The following is a 21,786-nucleotide window of genomic DNA, read 5'->3' as shown; positions in this document are numbered from 1 at the left end:
CATACAAAGATATATTCAAACAGAGCTTTTTTAGTTTCATCTGAAGAATTTGTATCTGTGTTATTTTAATGAGTATGAAAAGCTGATAGCAAAGTATTTCAACAAGAGAATATGTATATATATATAAATAGATACATTTCTTTATTTATTCTTGGTCCATCACGGTTACTATTATTATTGTTCTAACACTTCAGATCATCAAATTTCAGGTCTCTTGGTAGAACAGGATGGCTTATATTTTTAGGTAGTTCAAGTTTGAAAGGTAAAGTAAAATCTGAAACAAAATTATCAGAGTCATAGAATGGTTTGGGTTGGAAGGGACCTTAAAGGCCGTCTAGTTCCATCTCCCTACTATGAACAAGGACAACTCCAACTACAACATGTCTATCAAAAACCCCATCAAACTGGCCTTGAACTCCTCCAGGGATGGGGCATCCATAGCTTCTCTGGGCAGCCTATTCCAGCACCTCACCATCCTCTGAGTAAAGAATGCATTTAGTATTTAATAGAAATCTACCTTATTTTACTTTACAGCTGTTCTTAGTTGTCTTTTCACTGCACTCCCTGATGAAGAGTCTTTCTCCAGCTCTTTTATAGACCCCTGTCTGGTACTGGAAGTCTGCTAAGAGATCTCCTTGGAGCCTGCTCTTCTTCAGGCTCAACAGCTTTCTCTGCCTGTCTTCATGGCTCTCCTCTGGATTCTCTCCAACAGGAAAGGGGCATATCATTATTTTGACCTGACAGTCATGCTTCTTCTGATGCAGCCTGGAATACAGTTGGCTTTTTATGCTGCAAGCATACATTTTTTGGCTGATGTTGCGTTTTCCATAAACAAGCATTCCCAAATCCTTCTCCACAGGACTGCTCTCAGTCCATTCTCTGCCCGGTCTGTATTTGTTCTTGGGATTGCCCCACCCAAGTGAAGGACCTTGCACTTGGTCTAGTTGAACTTCAGAAACTTCGCATGGTCTCACCTCTCAAAGCTGTTAAGGTTTCTCTGGATGGCCTCCCTTCCACCTCTTATGTCAATCACACCACACAACTTTGTGTTATCCACGAACTTGCAGAGGGTGCACTCAATCCAGAACTTTTGCATAAGTAGTTCATGTTGCAGTTCTGTCATAACAGATTTGTTGTTCTTTTAACAATGGATAGAAATACATACTTTGACACTGGAATTTAGTTTCTCCACACATTCTAGGTATAGAATCATAGAATAGTTTAGTTAGAAGGGACCTTTAAGATCGTCTAGTTCCAACCCCTCTGCTATAGGCAGGGATACCTCCCACTAGACTCAAGGCCTGGCCTTGAATACTTCTGGGGAGGGGGCATTCACAGCCCCGCTAGTATTTGTTTGATTCTTAGATACTGTTAATAATAACTCCTGTTCAACATCAAGACATTTGGAAGATGTGTTGAAAGCATCCATATAAAGTAATTTCATACCATTATTCATCCATCGGGAAAACCCTTCATTTACCTGTAAAACTAGAAGTCTAAACATTCTGAATCGAGGAGATAATGATTGTTTTTTATTTTTTATTATTTTGCTGTTTTAGTGATGCTGTAAGTCTCAGTTGTAATCAGAATAACCTCTTAGCAATGTTGCTCACATAGAGGAATGGAGAAAAAAAGTTAAGATTTTTTTAGATTGGCTGTTTTTTTTTTGTGTGTGTGTGTGTGTCAAACTTTTTCTTTGCAAGAAGACAACACCTTAAGATGTAGATGGTACTGCATTGTTTCCAGATCTGGTCTTCTAGAGAAAAAGCAGGAAGATTACAAAGTAGACCATATCTCAGATACACAAGAATAAATATAAGCACTGTAGGGCAACTTCAGTAAGAAATTACAGGATAGGAAGTAATGTTATAATCAGAAAAAGATACAAGTGACTTTTAAATGCTTGTGAACTGGTAAAAAATACATTCCTATTCAGAAACAGATGCAACAGAGAGCATTACTGCAAATTAGTGCCAATCTCTTCACTGAACCATTAAGTGTCACCAAGTATTCATCAGATGTGAATTACACTCTGATCAAATTGCCTGAAGGAACAGACACAGGGATTTTCAAAGTTCTAAACGTGCTCTCCTATTAGTATCAAAACAGTCCATTGGAGGATATCTCAACCCCTGAAGATATGAAATGAACAAAAATGCTACAATAGTCAACCAATATTCCAAAGTACATTCTTTAGAAATTAAAGGCAATATACAGTAGGCTTGACTCCCTATTCCCTTAGACTCCATTATAATCACCCTTATGATGAGCCACACCTCATTATAATAACAGTCAAATTGCTTGGCTCCCAAGGGCAGACTAACAGTCAGGGTGGATTGTACTTGTACTGAAAATAACCAAGAATAATCAAGACAAGTGTCTCAGCTTGACAATATATGACCACTTTTGCATAACTAATGGTGTTCTAACATGAAAAAAATGCTACAGATTAAGCTAAAAAATTAATCAAATTTAATATTGACTGGATGCATAACAGTAAGTAATGTGTCAGCATATTTATTACAGTTATAATAACATTTATTTTCTAGATAAAAAGTTAATTTATTTAGGTGTCCAAATGGAACTTAAAATCTTGTATATCATCTGTATAAACCTTGCTTATTTCTACAATGAAAGCATACAGTATTGCATCATTTTTGTTCTTTTTAATTTGGGTCAGTGGCAAGCATTGTTTATTATTTAACAGAGAAAATAATGAAGAGTGTTTGCTCACTGTGAACTTTGGAGTGTTGTTGGTGAATATCTGCTCCATGCCATTCTATGACTTCAAACTAATAACAATTATGTTCAAGATGTTTGTAGCGAAACCCAAAACCATGTGAAACTCCTATGGTATTGTGTTTCATTACAAATGCCAAACATAAATGAGGTTCATCAAAAGGTTTCTAAAGGTTCGTGAACTTAAAACATGCTTTGAATTAACACTGTGGCTGACTGTTTTGTATTGAAGCTGTACAAAATTTTCTTAGTTCATATATGAAAAACTAGAGGAAGCACTGAAGGTTCTTATTTTTTTCTTCATACTTTGATGGGGGCAATCATTAAGTCAACAGAGTCACTTCACTTGGACAGGGATCTCATGTAAATAACTCTGAGAGGGTAAGGAATAAATCCAAAACAACTGAAAAAAAAAATAAAATAAGGTAAAATAAATAACATGCTAGCCAAAAATCCTGAAAGTGATACATGTACATAATGTTGAGTTACAAGTAATTTTCATCAGATTTTTATTAGGCAGCACTTTTTAGAAGTTTGAGATAACGTATATTGACCATAGTTTCTTTAATCTTTTCTTAAGTCTTTCAATCCCATATCTTTCTGAAAGACACAATCTTCATGGAAAATTAATGTCAGTCAACTATTTTTACAGAATTTTTTAGGGAGTCACCTACTGGTTTCCACTGAAAAGAGTTTTAGTTTGTACCTTTAAACAATTTCCTTGTACATTTTAACAAATAAATCTATAATCCATAAATGAACTTAATGCTTATTTGTAACACATAATGGAAGGTAAAATGAGGCAAGTAAGGAAAACACAAGTACAAAGAAAGTTAAACAAGCTAGATTTTAAAGACATACATATAACTCTAAAGAGGAAGATAAGGATAGAAATCAATACCAAAACAAATTTGCTCTTCACTCGACATAATTTTAGTTTTGTAAGACTTTTGGAATATATATTATTGTTATTAATAATTAGCTGAAAAACACCTATTCCATGATTTGGAATAGCAATTGATTGGCATAGTTTGAGTACAGTGTAATTACTGTATCCATGGGCTGATTTTGAAGGTACTGAAAGAACACCGATCTCGTGCATGGGATGCATAAATCTTGTAAGTAGTCACCTTAATGCCAAATTATACTTAGAGATCTGTTTCTACGGCTTGCGTGCTTGTGTTAAGATGTATATATTTCACGTTGTGACTGTATTTCATGGCAAAACTGTTCTGCGTAACAAATAAATAGATTGCAGGTCAGAGAATTCTTCTGGTTTTTGTTTGTTTAAGGCAAGGCTTAAACTCCTCGTGGCTATGATTTTAAATGTTTTGAAAGGTCAGGCCTGGTTTCCTGCTTGTTTTTCTGCTTGGTAGTAAGTTAATATGAGAATGGAGTGAAATAGATTATATCTTTCAAAAGTCAGTTTTCAGCAGACCTATGGCTTTTTTTTTTTCCTGATAACACAATATATCATAGATAAACTATCTAAAGTATATCTGGATAAACTATCTGGTTTACCAAGTCATTTTATGCAGGGTAACAATCAGAGAATGAGAGAAATGGAATGAATATGGCAAAGATTAGAACAGGAAAACAATAAGGAAATCTAAGTTAGACTGGATGTTGCACACTACTCACAGGAAGTGTCCTAGGCTGTTTTCTGTTGAGTTCAGGTGTCTCATACAGTGAATTGGCAACACTATATAAAACCACGAGTAAAGGGAGCTGTTGCAGCATTTACCTCTGTTTTACTCTGCTGAAATCTTCTTTGCTTGTTTCACCTAGAGAGAGGCCAAAAAGTCATCTGTAACAGCATTCACCATTATCTAACAACTTACTTCACATGCTCAGAAGTACTTCATGACTGAAAAGAGATATAAATTATATTTTTTCTATGCAAAAGCTTCTGAATCCTTGGTACACTCTAGAAAATAAAGGTATTCTTTCAGTGAATTATACTGGAAGAGCAATATAAACCCTGTGAGTTTCCCTCCTTACATCATTTCAATTTGTGCAGGAAGCACAGCAAGGTGTAGCTTTGCTTTTCTCTAGAACTATGTTCCTTAGGCTCTGAAAGGAAAGAAAATCTACCCCTAAGTTCAATGGATCATGATTTGGAATGGAAGCTGTGAGCATCAGCTTCAGTGTTAGCTCAAGGTTTAGACAGGCTCGTGAAAAAGAAAGGGAGGTGGGGGAAGATTACTCCTGGCAAGATCATTTTCATCATCAAAATGGCTTTGTGCTTGGAAACTAAAGTGTGTGTGCGTGTGTGAATATTACAGCAGATGGAAAAGATAGAAGTCAAAAGGTAAATCTCACTTCCTACTACACTCTTTTTTTAATCGTCTGCATTCTCACAATGCAATCAGCAGTATTCACACATAGCTATATTCACACACAGAAGACAGAGGTCTGGAGAATTAAGTCTTAGGAGATAGAGTACATCGCAAATAAAGGGAGAATAAAATTCTCTTTGTTATCTGATATTTTCTCTCTGTTGAGGAGAATGCATCATGGCTAGAAGTTACAGACAAAACTAATTGCAGAGTTCATCCCGAAAGTTCTAGAGGCAGTAGATGATATTTTCATATGTAAATAATCAGTTATCTAATTTTCTAGATACAAGCAATAACAGAATTAGTGAAAATCAAAACTTCTATGATTTCTTAAATGCAAATTAATGTAGCCCACATTTACATAGTGCCTAAGACTTTGGAACTTTGAGACTAGAGCAAAGTGAATAACTGCAATTCATTGCACTGAGAAAGCAGTGAGAAGTTTGATGAGTCCAGTGCGTAAACAAAAAAGATGGGGGAAAAAAAAAAGTTTCAAATTTTTGCCTTTTTGCTATTTACACACATTTGAAAATTATGAAATGAATGTACTGATATGTGCATTCATACCCTAGCATGAAGGAGGTGTTGTTAACTCTCTGGAGATTAGAGAGGCCCTGCAGAAGGATTCTGACAGATTAGAGTGCCAGGCAATAACCAGCCTTGTCAAATTCAACAATAGCAAGTTCAAGTGCTGCACTTGAGAGAGAGCAAAGTGTACATACTGGGGGACAGAAAAGGATCTAGAAGTTTTAGTGCTTGCACCATTTGAACCACACTCTTAGACATACAGTTTAATTTCTTTAGGTAGTCTTGTGTGGAGCCAACAGTTGGATTTGATGATCCTCGTGGATTACTTCTAACTCAAGATATTCTGTTTCTCTGTGGTTCTATTTCCCCTGAAGGAGCTACCATCTTATGAGAAAGACAGAACTACTCCCTGTCTCAATGGATGCATTCAATTTCAGATCCAGAGCACCATGCATACAGCAAAATCAGGATGTTGGACATTTCAGTGAGAGAAGTTGCAACTCACCTACTCTTTGTTTTGATCTAACTTTCCACCACTTTCAGTTATTTTAACAATTGCTTGAAGTGTTCAATCATTCATACTATGTGACATCACAAGTCACTACAAATTGTGAGAAACATATTGTCTTCCAAAATATAAGTATAATCCCATTATCTATGAATAGAAATCAGTACTGGCACTAGAGAGCAACTACTTACAACAGATATTTTACCATTATGGACAAAGTTTCATTTTTGAGAGGGTACCTGAGAAAGATAAAACATATCAAAAATATTCTACCAAATAAGTTTATCATTCATGTTGTCAGCGCAACAAGTTTAGTCATATAATTCATAGGCTGATTATGTGAAAAGTCAGTGAATTGTGTAACTAAATACTTTCCAGTGGCCCTATGAATGATAGAGTTAATGAATATTCTACCTGAACAGAGTTAATCTTGTAGTGCTATTGCGAATAACCGAAACCTCATAACCTTAACTTAAATAAATAGGAATTTATAGACTTTATGATCAAGCAATTCTACATAAAAGAGTACCTAAAAGAAAGGCTACTCATTGTTTTTGATAGAAAGCACAAATATTTCAATCCAAAGAAAAAAATCCTAAATCCAGTTTTATGGGGAATGGTACCATTTCAAGAATATTACAGGGGGAGGTGGATGCCTAGTCTCAAGAGCATCCAAAGTACAACATTACTTCGAAGTCAAACTGTAAACTGGATAACAATCTTAAATACACCAAGACTGTAATAGCTGTACAGAAAAAATAAAAAAAAAGCATTCAATATAAACATAATTAGAAATGTGTCATATCTGCAACAGAAAATTTTAATTGTGCTATCATTACTTGTTTCTGTTGACATATATAGAAATTCTTTCCACTAAAACAACCCAGTAGTCTTCCACACACTTCTAGATCATCAACTGCAAAAGAATAATAAATAAATAAAAGTTTAAGAGACTTAATACATAAGTATTAAGTTATTAAGTATTAAGTTAAGTACCTAAGAAAGTAGTTTTCTGGAAGTGGTTGACTAAATTAACTGTATAGCCAAAGGAAAAAAAAAGCAGCCTTTGATAGTCTCAGGGAGCAATCTTGGCCACTTATATTCACTTATATTCTTAAGTTGAGCAATCAAGGTTTTCCTCTAAAAGTATTTCAGAGATACTTTCCCTTAAGTACAGGGAACAGTGTTTTAGGAAAACTGATGGAAGCTAGACTCCTGTAGTATCTTCATCATTTTCTCTTGCATCTACATTATGTTGTAAAACATTCTTGTATGGAGAAAAGTCATGACAAGAATAATGTATAATGTATAATCATGGCACTGACATTTTAAAATCTAAAACATCTGACTTATCAAGAATGCAAAACAATGACAATTTATTTAAAGTCTTGTATAAATAAATTCTTCCAATTGTACCAAAGTCCTCAAAGAAGCTTAACAAAATAATTGAGATGTGATTGAATTCTAATCCCCACTTCTGTGCCCTTGACATGGCAGTTAAAGAAAAAATCCCACAGATGATTAATATAAGCAATATAAAGAAATACCAGAGCATATATGGGTTAATCACTACTTGTCACACTAGGTGTTGATCCTTGGTCAGGGCAATTCCAGACATGTATAGACTGGGAGAAGAGCTCCTTCTAAGCATGACTTTGCAAAAAGACTTAGCGTTCCTGGTAGACACAAAGTTTGATGTGACCAAGCACTGTGCTTTTGTAGTCCACAAGGCCAACTGTACCTTGGGTTGTCTTAATAAATGAGGTGTGGCCAGCAGGGCAAGGGAGGTTATTGTCCCGCTCTACTCTCTCTTCATGAGGCTCAACGTGTGGTCAGGGGCCCACAGCACAAGGACATGGAGCTGCTGGAATGGATCCAGAGGAGGGCCTCAAAGAGGGCTGGGTCACCTCTCCTATGGAGTAAGGCTGAGGGAGATGGGCTTGTTCAGCTTGGAGAAAAGAAGGCTCTGGGGAGACTTCATTGTAGCCTTTCAGTATTTGAAGCTTATAAACAAGATGGAGATCAACATTTTACACAGTCTGATAGTAATAGGTTTTAAACTGAAAGTGAGGAGATTTAGTTAGATGTTAAGAGGAAATTCTTCACTCAGACTGAGCACTGGAACTGGCTGCCAAGAGAAGCTGTGAATGACCCATCCCTGGTGATGTACAAGGCCAGGTTGGATGGGGCCTTAGGAAGACTAATCTAGTAGGTGGCAACCCTGTCTGTAACAGGAAGATGGGAACTAGATCTTTAAGTTCCTTTCCAACGCAAGACTTGATTCTATGATTCGATGTGCAGAAGTAATGGACTCAGTTATATGTGTATAGTTGCTCTAAGTGGTGTTACCAGAGGGCTAACAAAGCTGTAAGGCATCATGCAGCTGATATGAAATTCTGGAAGATATTTGATTTGGTTTGGTTTGGTTTGGCTTGGTGGAACTGGATAGGAAAATCAAAGTTTTTTGCAATACTTGTACAGTCAACATCCAGGCAAAACTATGATATTTGCCATTGTTGTTGGCTAAAATATACTCCTTGATTGCCTAATAAAGACAAATAGGCACTTTCACAAGTGATCCATCTAAAATATTCACCCAAGAGTAACAATAAAATATTTATTGTTTTGAGGTGTGTATTTTGTCTGTTAAAAGGTCCAATAAATTCATTCAAAATACATAGCTCAAATCTAACTTATAGCTATCCCAATTTAAGGATAATAAATTTCATAGTCTGTCTCCAGAGCTGATCCATGTACATTTTAACAAATTGCAATTAATTAATTAATTAATTAAGCAAATGATTATACAGACCACTGAGATTTAAATTCAAAGCATGTTCGTCTGTGTCATCAGTTAAAATAACACAAAGAAAATCCAATAACTTGCAGCCAAACAGAAGTAAAATTCCAGGGCTTCTTTGATCCTGAATTTCAAAAAGTTTTCTTAAAATTGCAAATACTCATTATTTAGGTCAGTTTAGATGTTACTGTGACGGGTATATCAAAACTAACTCTTAATTAAATCCATACCATGATCAATTAGAAGTAAAGAAGTAAACCAAGGAATAAGCAGAAGAATATCTGAAGACAAAATAAATACAATGGAATAGTTATTCAGAAATAATTTCTTGTCCAATTAACTGTACAAATAAAAAATAACAAAGGATAGTAGAATGGAGACTTACAAACATAAGTTGCATATCCAAAATGAATGCAGGCAAAGCTGGCATGGTTTCAAAATCTGCAAAATATTAATTATTTAGTTTTGTATTCCTCTCATAATTAATTCACAATTAAACAAGTTGTAATTATAATTCACATACTAACAAAATACATTCTGTGGTGTTAACCATTGATAGATTTGTAAACAAAAACAGCTGGACTGGAATTTCTTCAAGGAAATATTACATGCCAACAGTTTATCAAACTGAAAGTCTGTAGATAAATCTACTCATGGCATTATGTTAATGACTATAGCAACCATGATTCATATTCTTATTTGTAGTTGCTTTGTATTTCTACAGCTGTAAAAGAATAAAACCTGGAAGGAAAAAGGATAAGGAGGCAGGTCTAAGGTTCAACTTCCCTACCTCCTTTCAAGGTTAGAACATTATGGAATCATTACGGAAATACTGATTAACTATAGGGCTGTTGTCCAAAATTGTTTCACCTCTAGAGCCCAGAGTTCTGGAGGTATGTAATTGATGTAGGATGCAACTAAGGACTTCTTAGGATTTTACAAAAGCACAAGTACCTACTGAAATTTTAAATGGATATTTGTGCAGCTTGAAAGTCACAGTACATACCAAGCCATATATTTGATAGTTTAAGTGTGTATGTGTTTATTAAATGTGTATGTGTTTATTAAATGTTCTTACTGTTTCAGTACCGGGAAAAATAGCTTTAAAAATTTCTGTCTACTTGTTTTCTACTCTATGATCTCATTTTGCATGCCATTACCCAGATCTTGGAGTCACACCCTACAGAATGTATGTTCATATAAAGGACATCTTCCAATCAACAGACACTTGACAACCTTCTGGGAGTAACTGATATATAGCTATTACTCTCACTAGAGTGTCTCAAGAGTTCAAAACAGGACTCTAAAACACATACAAAAAAAAAAAAGAAAAAATATATTAGGAAGACATTAATATTTGAAAAAAAAATAACATATGAAGACAGAAGGTTTCATGAACTTAAGTAATTAAGAGTTCTGTTTGTTTCATATTAAAATAAATATGTATCTCTCCCAGAAAATTCAGCTCATCTTAACACTTAAAGCTTTTTCTACATCAGTGATTCATTCTCTAAAGGACTTTTTTTTTTTTTTTTTTTTTTTTTTTTGTCTTAACAGTAAGGGTAAAGTTAGAGGATTCCATTCCTTACTGAGACCGAAATATTCCTTTTCTCCCTCTGCAAGTCCTTGCAAGCAACACTGAAGCATAGTGAATTGGGAATGTTGCCCACGAGTAGGAAGAAAGATTAATCTTTGCTCTAGCCTGATTAGCTACAGCAAGTCACTGATTTCAAACACAGTCAGGTTAGGGATATATCTTTCTTCCTTTCCCTTCCAGATAAGCCTTCTTCCAGTGAGTAACTGAATAATGGGGTAGTTGGTGGAGAAGAGTTTGGAAATATTAGAGCAAAACACAGTGGGAGTGAATTGAGGGTGACTTGAGCTAAATGGGGGCAATGGAATTTGAATATGATGGGGTTAAGAGGGTTTTGTGATATGATATGAATGTTAAGTCATGTGTAGGTAGTATACTTAAATAAGATATATGCTGGTATATTAAATATAATCACTAAAGTTCAGGAGCCATGAGTCCAAACAGTATAAAGCAATCTTTATATGTGACACTCTCACTCTTCAAAATGAAGGTGTCTGTTCTCATAACTATCTTCTGGGTCTGATCCAGTGCACCAACCCCGGAACTGTCAGCAGAAGAGTCATTTTAACAGCACAGTAGCATGAATGATCAGCATTGCCATGACTTAGAAACTTCCAACTTTCGATTTTCTGTTATAACGGATATAACATAAAATCCTAAAATAATATATTTTTTTTTCACAGTGTTTTGTTAGGATTGAAGAAGGGCTATGTTGAATAAACCGTGCCATGTCCTAGAATGTCCTTTTGTGTATGTTGAGGATTCTTACCTTGAGTGAGTATTAAACAATTTTAGTGTTCCAAAGAACTCCAGCTTACTGAATACATAAGAGACAGTGGTTTTGCATATGCTCAGTTGTTGGTGGTTTATGGGATGGTTTGGCCAGGTTCTGTGACTAGTGGGCTGGGGGGACCCACGGACCCATGCCCCGGAAAAGGGAAAAGGGGAAAAGGGTAGGGCCTAAAAACAAAACAGTGGCAATAATCTGAGAATAAACAAACTAATTTACTAAATAATATATCGGAATGCAAGATAACAGCTATAACACAATATAATACAGTATAATTAGAATTGAAGCTAATAAATCAAATAAAATGAGAGTGTCTGAAAACTGGAGGCCTTACTCTAATGCTGAGGTGAGACGGCCAAGCAGAACAGAAAAGAGTGAGGGTCAAGTGATCTACGAATGGTTTTTATCTTTCCCTCTTGTAAGAGATTATTCTTTTTTATGATTGACTCAAAGTTTGCTGAGGAACAAGTCCAGGCAAGTCCTGGGCAAAGGTAGAGAAATCTGTCTGGAGGACACTGATGGACAGGTCCTGGCTAAGGGTTGTGAAATCCTTTAAGGAGCACAGATGGACAAGGCCAGGGGCAACAAGAGAGGGATAAGCTGGCTGAAAATGGCCGGAAAACAGTCTTTTGTGTGGACTTATCTCGAGGAAGATGGCCATCTCAGGAGGTACGGACATGACTCTTGCTCAAGCACCTAGGCATGTCACGTAGGCAGGAAAAAAGGAGGATAAAAGAGGGTCCAACAACCATGAGGGGAGGGTTTCTGCCATCAGATCCCTCACCACGACGGACTCGAGGGTTTCTGCCATCAGATCCATCACCACAACGGACTCGGTGTCTGCAATCAGATCCCTCACTATGGACTGCATGCTGACGGACTTCCCTGGGCTTGCTATCTGAGACCTGCTGCTTCCTCCCGGACTTACTCTACGGCTTCTTCCTGGACCCACCTGGTACCTGAACCCTCTTGTTGCCCAAGACCGGCCTTGCTGCTCCTGCCCTTCGGTCTTGGACCATTGGAACGTCGTGCAACGGGACTACTGCCAGATCCTGGTGGTGACTATCCCCACTTTACGCAATTCTTGCTTCTTTCTATCTTTTCTATCACTCGCCTTCCCTTCCCCATCACCCCAATCCGTAATAGTGTCCGTCCTCCCCTTACTTCATCTCCCTTATTAACATTTGTAATAAACTGGTCGGACCAACATTTGAACCGTTGTTTCTTAATCTCACGCCGGGCATACATATTTCAAAGAACCTCCTCTCCCTCCTATAATTTGGAGCGAGACACCTCTGAGTGGAAATTGTACAGAACAGTGCGCAGTCCTCTGGGAGATGAAGTTCTTCTCTTCTGGGACAGGTACCCGGAACTGGCGCATTAACTCTTTAACTCCCAGTGTACTACATGATGTTATCGTGTGGAATACTGATAACAAAAAATCATAAAATCATGACATTAGTCAAATCAGTGTCCTCTGAAAGTACAAGCAGAGGTTTCTACATGTAGACTCTTAGTTTTTTTTTTGTTTTGTTTTTTTTTTTTTGGAGATGCTGGATTTATTGCATACACAAAGAAGAACAACAGGGAAAGTGTAGGCAGCAGGTAAAGCAGTGACTCAGAAAGCTGGAAGATGGGATCAGTTGTGGCTGCTGCTAAAATGACTCTTGCAGTCATTTCCAGTTCCTGGTTACTGCACTGGCAAAACTTAAACAAATACGAGCAATCACATAATATTTGTGAGATTTCTTTTGTAAATTATACTGATTAAGAAAAAAAAAAATCAGGCTAAAAGAACAAAATAGAAAAAAAATGTTGGAATTTGAGTACTTAGTTTTTCTTTTTTCTACACTCCTGTTAATCTTCATTCCTTACACACAGTGATAGAAGAAAGGAATGAAAATCAAAGAAGAAAGCAGCTCTTTCTATTGTTGCAAGGAAAAATATTTAAGAAAAATAAAACTTTGAAAACTCTTCACAGTACACAAAGTGCAGTTTTCAAAGATGCCGCTAGGTACTGTTGTTCCTGATTGCCAGAAGATCAGTTGCCATGGCCAAATGCTTGCTCATTCAAATAAAAGCACCCCACCAAGAGTTCACACAATAATTTGAATTGAACTTTGCCAGCATAGATTAGAAAAGAAATTACTTAAATTGAAAAAGGAATAAACTTTGCTCACAATACAGTTTGCTCTTTCAGCCCCACATTAAATAGAGAGGAAGTGGCACTCTCTTTAATGACCACCACTTAGAAGAATTTGCAGCATTTGTTGAAAGGCAGACGTATCTTTAAACTTGAATATAATACACAACTGCAGACAATCAGAAAAATGTATTTTAAACTCATCTATCCACACAAGCATAATAGAAAGGTCTAGGGTAAGTAGATGTTCTAAGGTAAGTGTCTGTTGTTCTCACAAAAAATATTGGTTGATACAGTACCAAATATGATCTTAAAGCATGCTGATAGTGACAGTATTTTTAAAAAGAAGCAAAACATTGCGTATTATTATCACAATCAAGTAACATCTGACAGGAAAAAAAATAATAAATTAAGGATCATTTATGGAAATAAAATAAAGTATGGCAAAGCAATATACCTGATACCATTCACTGACCACTTGATTAGAGCTCTCCCTCAGCCTCTTCTAGACCTGTTCAAGAGCCTCCATCGAGTAAAGCCTCATCTACTAAGTCTGACTGACAGGCCCCAACTGAAACCCAAATCTCAGCAGGATGAATTTCAACCTCAGGAGTAAACAAATTTCAAAGGCTAGCAGTTCTCGTCTCTGAGTGTGTTCTCATCACTGATTGCTATGGTATAAAGAGAAGGACCACAGTATGAAATGCTGCTACAGTTCTAGGACCAGCAGTGAACTTTTGCATCAATTGCTGCTCCTAAGCGTGTGCACATGCATGATCTTTCATATGACTAGGCTCCACCAGGAAAGAAATATCTTCAGCAGTCTAAGTGCAAATCACAAGCACATATGCAAGGCAAATTCATGTCACTGACACCCATTTCTGCAGATGAAATTGCTAACACAGATACAGACCTAGTTTGAATTAGAAAAGAGGAGCTATAGGACGTCATGGCTGTCCACTTCTCAAGTCATAGAATCATAAAAATCGCTAAGGTTGGAAAAGACCCACAGTCCAACCATCCACCCATCACCAGTGGTTCTTGCTAAACCATGTCTCTCAATGCAACATCCAAATGTTCTTTGAACACCTCCAGGGTCAGTGACTCCACCACCTCCCTGGGCAGCCCATTCCAGTGCCTGACAGCCCTTTCAGAGAAGTAGTATTTCCTAACGTCCAGCCTGCACCTCCCCTGGCGCAGCTTGAAGCCATTCCCTCTAGTCCTGTCACTAATCACACGAGAGAAGAGGCCGACCTCCAGCTCACTACAACCTCCCTTCAGGTAGTTATAGAGAGCAATAAGGTCTCCCCTGAGCCTCCTCTTCTCCAGACTAAACAATCCCAGCTCCTTCAGCCGCTCCTCATAAGGCCTGTGCTCCAGACCCCTCACCAGCTTTGTTGCCCTCCTCTGGACACGCTGCAGGGCCTCGATGTCTTTCTTACAGTGAGGGGCCCAAAACTGGACACAGTACTCAAGGTGCAGCCTCACCAGTGCTGAGTACAGGGGGACAATTACTTCCCTGTTCCTGCTGGCCACACTATTTCTGATGCAAGCCAGGATGCCATTGGCCTTTTTGGCCACCTGGGCACACTGCTGGCTCGTGTTCAGTCTAGCATCAAGTCAAATGCTGTTAGGTGGGTATTCAGTTTGCCTCCTACTCTTTAAGTTTTTCATTAGTCATCAGGCCGAAGTACTTCTCCACAAGGCTGCTCTCAATATAGCCTCTGCCAATTCTTGGGATTGCCACCACCCAAGTTCAGGACCTTTGCATCTAGTCTTGTTGAACTTCATGAGGTTCATATGGCCCCACCTTTAAGCCTGTCAGCATTCCTCTGGATCACGTCATTTCACCCCATTGAGTCAATCGTACTACATAGCATGGTGCTGTCTGCAAACTTGCTAAGGGTGCACTCAGTACCACTGTCCGTGTCACCAACAGCTTTAACTAGTGCCAGTCACAGTGCCAACTCATGTTGAACACCATTCATCGCTGATCTTCACCTGGATTTCAAGACACTGACAGCAAATTTTAAAGTACAACCATCCAGTCAATTCCTTATCCATCGAGTGGTCTGTCGTTTAAATCCATGTCTCTCCAATTTAGAGACAAGGATATTGTCTGGGACAGTGTTAAATGCTTTGCAGAAGCCCAGGTAGATGACATTAGTTGATCTTCTCTTTTCCACTTGTGCTGTAATGCCATTGTAAAAGCCACCAAATATGTTGGAAAGATTTCTATTTAGTGAAGCTATCTTGACTGTCACCAATGTCTCTGTTTTCTCTGTGTTGTTCATAATCTTGCAGGACAGAGAGTTCAGACTGACTGGCCTTCTGTTATCCAATTCCGCATTTTTCCTGTGAAATTTCCTTTGAAAATGATGGTTACACTTTCCTTGTTCCTGTCACTGGGAACTTCAAAAAACTGACACAACTTCTCAAATATGATGCATAGTGGCTTAGCAACTTTACCTGCCTGTTTTCTCATTATCTTCAGATGCATCTTTCATCAGGTTCCACAGGCTTTTGCTCATTCATGTTCCTTAGATGATCTTGAAAAGTGGGCCCAGGTGAATGCCATGAGGTTCAACAAATCCAAGTGCATGGTCTTGCACCTGGATCACTGCAAACCTCACTATTAATACAAGCTGGAGGATGAAAGGATAGAAAGAAAAGATTTGGTGGTACTGATGGATGACAAGGTGGACACAAGCCAGCAATGGACCCTTGCAGCCCAGAAAGCCAACGGTATCCTGGGCTGCTTCAAAAGAAGCATGATCAGCAGGTTGAGGGAGATAATCCTGCCCCTCTACTCTGTTCCGGTGAGACCTCATCTGTATTACTGCATCCAAATGTGTAGAGACATGGATCTGTTGGAGCACATCCAGAGGAGGGCCACAAAAATGATCCAAGGGATGTTCAGCCTGGGTAAGAGAAGGCTCTGAGGTGACCTGATAGTAGCCTTTCAGTATATGAACAGGGACTATAGAAAGGAAGGGAACAGACTTCTGCAGGGTCTGTTGTGATGGGACAAGGGATTTCTCATTGCTTCACACTAAAAGAGGTGAGATTTAGATTGGATGTGAGAAAGAAGTTTTTTACAGTAAGGGTGGTGAGGCACTGGGACAAGTTGTACAAGGATATGGTGGATTGCTTATCCCTGGAGACATTGAAGATCAGGCTGAACCAGGCCCTGAGCAACCTGATCTATCTGTAGATGTCCCTGTTCACTGTAGGGGAGTTGGACTCGATGACCTTTAAGGGTCCCTTCCAACTCAAATCTGTGAGTTTATGAACTTCCTTCAAACCTGTGAGTTTATGAACTTGATCTTCTCCTACAGCTGGCAAGTCTTCATTCTCTCAGTCCCTGCTTTTGCCTTCTGCAGCTTGATTGATGTGGCTAGAGAACTTGCTGGTGAAGGCTGACGCAAGAAAGTCACCGAGTACCTCAGCCTCCATGTCCTGGATAACCAGGTCTCCCGTTTCCTTCCAGAAAGGGTCTACATTTTCTCTGTTCTCTGAGACCTTCTTACAGAAGCCTTTCTCATTCCCTTGGCATCCTCTGGCCAGATTTAATTCTATAAAGCTTTTAACTTTCCAAACTTGATCCCTGGCTGTATTCCTCCCAGGCAATGTGTCCTTGCTTCCACCCTATATAGGCTTTCTTTTGTTTTGATTTTGTCCAAGAGCTCCTTTTTCATCCCAGCATGGCTCCTATTGTTTTTGCATACCTTTCTCTTTGTTGGAATGAATCACTGTTGTGCTTGGAGAAGGAGACTGTTGAATATTTATCAGCTTTCTTGGGTCCTTCTTCAGGACTGTATCTCACAGCAGTCTACAAAGTAGATCCCCAAAGAAGCCAATATATGCTCTCATTGAAACTAGGGTAACAAGAAGCTGTACCTTCATACCATTGCCCTAATGATCTCAAACTCCACCATTTCATGGTCACCTCTCCTTATTGGCTCTTCTGTCTCTTGGAGAAGGAATTTACAGTTGTCATAGTGGATCAGATTTCTCAGTGTGTGTCCCATATCAAATCCTTAGCTGTAATAGCAGCCCTGTAACTATTTGCAGACTGACAGATTTGACTGGCCCTTTCAAATCCCCTCCCTTTGTCTAGGAGGATTCATTAAAAAATACCTGTGCTCCACAGTCCCTTACCACCACTCCCAGGGCTCTGTAGTACTTCTTCATACTCCTTTATCTGCTTATTTATTACAATTTTTAATTAGGCACACGGAAGCCACTGGAATTCCTTTTTAGGCTTTTTGAATTCTGAAATCTATGGACTAATTTTGTACTACAATCATTTCCATTTAACTTTTCTTGCTGTGTTTTTCTATATCATACTTCTACTTTTCACATGGATTTTATTTTCAACCCTTACTTTTCCACTACAGTCCTGTCTTCTTACAGGATACCATACATACACTTAGAGTGTTGTAGAGGTATAAGTCTAAGGTACATAGGACAATATCTCACCTGAAAGAAACCAAGAATTAGAGTTTTATTATTATTTACTATATTTGTAAGTTCTCTGTACTGTGGCATCTGTGAACTTGTTCAGCTTCCACCACTGAAGTAGCTTCAAAGGGTAATACCAGCATCTGTTTCCCAGAGGTGCTCTTGTTATTGATTAGCTCACAGAGAAGGTAATATTTTATCCCTGTCTTCTTCAACTGTTAAATTGAGTTCAGATTGTTCAAGAGATCCATGTGGAAACTTATTTCTGGCTTCCAATATATCATCTCATCACTGAAAGCCAGATTCTGCAACATCAGTTTGGTAAGTGATGTTACTTATCAGTTTGGTAAGTGATCAGTGAAAGGAAGCCAAATGGTTATTAGTTGCTTCTGAATGGAACAGAAAACATTGTCTGCTTTTCCAGGAGGTTACCAAAGTTGTTTGCTGTACCTGTATCTTACCAGGTCTTTCAAAAAAATATAATTAGAGTCCACTTTCCTCTTACTACATCACTGTTTACCTCCATTTTGGAAGCTAAAACATATTATTTTCCACCATCCTTAACTCCCATGCAAAAATCTGTTGTGGTCTTGAACTGACAGTACACTTTTCTAATCACAAATTTATTTTAATCTCTTTATATTTAATATCTACTTTGTGATTCAGTCAGTATACAGCACTGCCAAAACAAAAATACTTATTTACCTATAAAATCCTTCAATACCGAGCCCAAGCTAAACACACCTGTACCACATTTGCTTCACAAATACAGGCATTCTGAAGCCCAACAACATTCTATTTGTCTCTTAAGTTCTAAAATGTCAAGTTTACCCTTCCTATACCTCAGCTACCCTAGTTGCATGGTAGCACCTATTTGACAGAGAAGCCAACGAACTGAATTCACTGTTTCAGAGTCTTCCATATCTTGGAGATAAACAATCCATAGAATTACAAAATAGCCGGTTGTCTTGCAGTACCAACCAGCTTCAAGGAAGCAATTTGAAAAAAATAAAGGAAGTATATTTTAATAGAAGGACCTGCTCTAATTAAAAATTTCTGGTTTTCCCTAAGGCTATCTGGTCAGTGCATTCAATACAAAATGAATGTGAAAGACCACATTGCATTTACTGACCCTGGAGGTGTTCAAGGAACATTTGGATGTTGTGTTGAGGGACATGGTTTAGTGAGAACTATTGGTGATGGGTGGATGGTTGGACTGGGCGATCCTGTGGGTCTTTTCCAATCTTGGTGATTCTGTGATTCTATGCTTAGTGAGAACATCCAGTTACTTTCTTTATCCTGCATATCTGTTATTTTTGTTATTAGACATATTATTTGCCTGCTTAACTTTTAGATTTTTATTGCTAGAAAATCAGTCTGAGCGCCAATTGACTTCCACTCTTATTATTTAAATACATCTGCACTAGAATAAGTGCTTTTTATATCTTTCTGTATCTTCTCTTTATTCACTTTGTGTATCTACTTTCACATCATGTTGATAGTGCAGCTCATTCTGATATAGACCATCAAAAAACTGTGGATCCTTAGGCATATCACAACAATTGATATCCTAGGACTGATAACTGCTATTTATAGGAGAAAATTTTGCTCCTTGTTGAACTGTGTATAAAATAGTATGTCTACAAGGGTACAACGTAAATAAGTTTTGTATCTCAAGAACAATAAAAACTGTGGTTGAAAGGGACCTTAGAAAGTCATAGAAAGTCATTTATACTAACCTGCTTTAGACTGGGAAAAGATTGGGTTTCTTGGGGACTTGCACACCTCAGTTTTGAAAATTTCCAAAGACAGGGATCCCAGAACTTCTTTGGGAAAACTGTTTCAGTGCTTCTCTGTCGTTCTGATTTCCATTCCCCATCTCCATACTCAGTTTCCTTTGTTGTGACTATTATCTCTTTCCTCCTTTTCTTTTTCTGTGCACAGTAAACTTAGTCAGGCTCTACCTTTATGGTCCAAATTTAGTGGATCAATTAAACAATTCACTGGACTATGGCAACCATTGTTACAATACTTTCAATGAAGAAATCATGTTTATCCATATACAATGTGCAAATTCTTCTGAATTGATTTGGTATTTGAATGAACATCTCCAAAGGTTCCAAGTACTCTGGATGACATTGTTTCGTTGTTTTTTTTCTAACTCAATTCATTTTTAAGAGCTTGAATTTCAGCAAGTCATTGCGGCTTCTGCTTTAGAAGAGGTGATAGACAGTAGAGGGTGACATTGACCATGGTGAACTGGCTTATAAAAGGCACACTAGTAAGTTCCCTGTTATCTTTTGGATGAGTTAGCTGGTAGCTGCTGAAGAAATAAGTTTCACAAAACCTTTGAGCTAGAGTATTTTATTTTACAAACAGTACTGAAATTAGAAATTTGGCTGACAAAACTTTGAGTGTCTATAATCAGTAGTCTCACTTGAAAATTTTGGCCTCAAGTTTTGCTTATTGGACAGTATTGTGTCAAATACCATGTAAACAAATAACATATGAGCAATTTTCAAGAACATATAGCACCATAAACAATTTAAGGGGTTTACCCTTCAGGTAAAAAAAAAAAAAAACAACCAACCAAACAAAAAAAACTTTAAATCTCATTCCATAGTTTAAAAAAAAATGTATATTTATTGTTTAAGTCTGACAAATCTTTGGACGTATAAATTCTAACTTCACTTTTCTTCAGAATATGTCCATAATCCACTATTAATTTATAAGCAAGAGGATGACATCTTCTTAATGTTGACCTGACCTCTGACAGAGCTGAGTTTCATTGCAACAAGGAATATCAACACGTGATTGGCTATTGGTCCATCTAACCTCAGCCCTGTTAAATCCCAGCTAGTGCTCAACTAATAAAACACCGATCTATCAGTGGAGCTATGGCGGAACCTACAGAAGTGATGGTAAGGGCTAAGAAAATTGCTAATCTGTTACAGTACAGATCATTCTCTTCTGAGAGCTGGATGGAGAGAGTGATGTGTTTACCCTTCATCTGCTCTGACTGTGCCAGAGATAATAGTGGGAGAGCTGGCTATGGCATAGCTAGGATGCTTACTAATGTATATGTGTAGATGTGTGGGACATTTTAATGTGGACAAAGGTGACAAATTGTCTTACAAAGAGCTAGACAAAATATTAATCAACTAGTCAGCAACAAGAACCTGCTGGAATCCAAGAAGACTGTCAGCCTCACATGTGCAATCCCTAACCTATCTAGGGATTAAGAAATGGGTTGGCCCAGTAGAGCAGTCTGATTTGTTCCCCAAAGACTGCTTCCTAAGGAAAGCAGAAGCATTCATGTAGGTATGGTTCAGAAGAGAAGACGAGAAGGAAAAGGAAGGAAAGGGAAAAAAAGGGAAGAGAAGGAAAAGCAAGACATACAGATAATGATCAGAGGGATGGAGCACCTCTCCTGTGAGGAAAGGTTGAGGGCACAGGGCTTCTTTAACTTGGAGAAGAGAAGGCTTCGGAGAGACCTCACTGTGACCTTCCAGTACTTGAAGGGAGCATATAAACAGGAGGGGGAACAGTTGTTTATGAAGGTAGATAGTGATAGGAGAAGGGGAAATGGTTTTAAATGGAAACAGAGGTTTAGGTTAGGTATGAGGAGGAAGTTTTTCACTCAGAGGGTGATGATGCACTGGAACAGGTTGCCCAAGGATGTTGTGGATGCCCCATCCCTGGAGGCATTAAAGGCCAGGGTGGATATGGCTCTGTGCAGCCTGGTCTAGTGGTTGGCAACCTTGCACACAGCAGGAGGGTTGAAACTCGATGATCATTGTGGTCCTTTTCAACTCAGGCCATTCTATGATCCTATGATTCTCTAATACTTAAAATCAACCATACATCTCTGACTTTTGAAT

Source organism: Gallus gallus, chromosome 1 (genome assembly GCF_016699485.2).
Source record: "Gallus gallus isolate bGalGal1 chromosome 1, bGalGal1.mat.broiler.GRCg7b, whole genome shotgun sequence".
NCBI classification, from domain to species: domain Eukaryota; kingdom Metazoa; phylum Chordata; class Aves; order Galliformes; family Phasianidae; genus Gallus; species Gallus gallus.
This window is presented reverse-complemented; position numbering follows the sequence as displayed.